Source organism: Cebus imitator, unplaced genomic scaffold (assembly GCF_001604975.1).
Source record: "Cebus imitator isolate Cc_AM_T3 unplaced genomic scaffold, Cebus_imitator-1.0 Scaffold28, whole genome shotgun sequence".
In the NCBI taxonomy this organism is placed as follows: domain Eukaryota; kingdom Metazoa; phylum Chordata; class Mammalia; order Primates; family Cebidae; genus Cebus; species Cebus imitator.
In genome coordinates this window covers 6,650,598-6,651,661 of record NW_016107343.1, presented here as the reverse complement: position 1 = coordinate 6,651,661, position 1,064 = coordinate 6,650,598, and positions in this window count along the sequence as shown.

Here is a 1,064-nt window from a genome sequence, read left to right as displayed (position 1 = left end):
CACCTCATACAACCAGCACGCAACCCACAACAACACAGCACCTCATACAACCAGCACGCAACCCACAACAACACAGCACCTCATACAACCAGCACACAACCCACAACAACACAGCACCTCATACAACCAGCACACAACCCACAACAACACAGCACTTCATATGACCAGCACATAACAGTTGGTTTTCCCAGAATACTGGCCTCCCTGGGCCCACTCTGGCACTGTTGAGATTTCTGTGATGCCTCCCAGGCTTTGACGGGTCACACCTCTACCTCTCTGGTCGGTCTCAGCTCTACTCTAATTAGTAATGCGTGAGCTCTACTAGTTAGCCTTCAGCATGTCGTGTAATCCTGTCACTCTGACCATGACCCATAGGAAGAAATATATTTTATCACAAGCTAGTTGGACATGCGTGCATGAACACATACACACAAATACACAGGAAGTTTCATAAACACTGCTTAGTATGTGTAGCATACTTATATTTTCTACTTTTCCTCCTTCCCTCCTTTCCTCCTTCCTTTCCTTCCCTCTTTCTTTCTCTCACTCTTTCTTTTCTTTTTTGTAGAGATGGAGTCTCCCACTATATCATCCAGGCTGGAGGGCAGTGGCATAATCATGGCTCAATGCAGCCTCTACCTCCCAGGCTCAAGTGATGCCCCCCACCTCAGCCTCCTGAGTAGCTGGGACTACAGGTGTGTGCCACCACACCCAGCCAATTTTAAAATTTATTGTAGACATGGGGTCTTGCTATGTTGCCCAGACTGGCTTCAAACTCCTGGGCTGAAGCCATCCTCCCACCTTGACCTCCCAAAGTGTTGAGATTGTAGATGTGAGCCACCATGCCTGGCCCTCTTTCTAATTTGAATGGAGGTCAATCAATCAAATTGCTTGGTCCACACATAAGTCACAATTCCCAGTTTGAAAATTACAAATATAACTTCTCTGAGCATTAGTTTCCTAATACATATAATTGTAAAATACCTGCATGACCAATTTCGCCATTAGATAATGTTGTGTATGTAAAAGCCTTTTTCTTTTTCTTTTTCCTTTTTTTTTTTTTA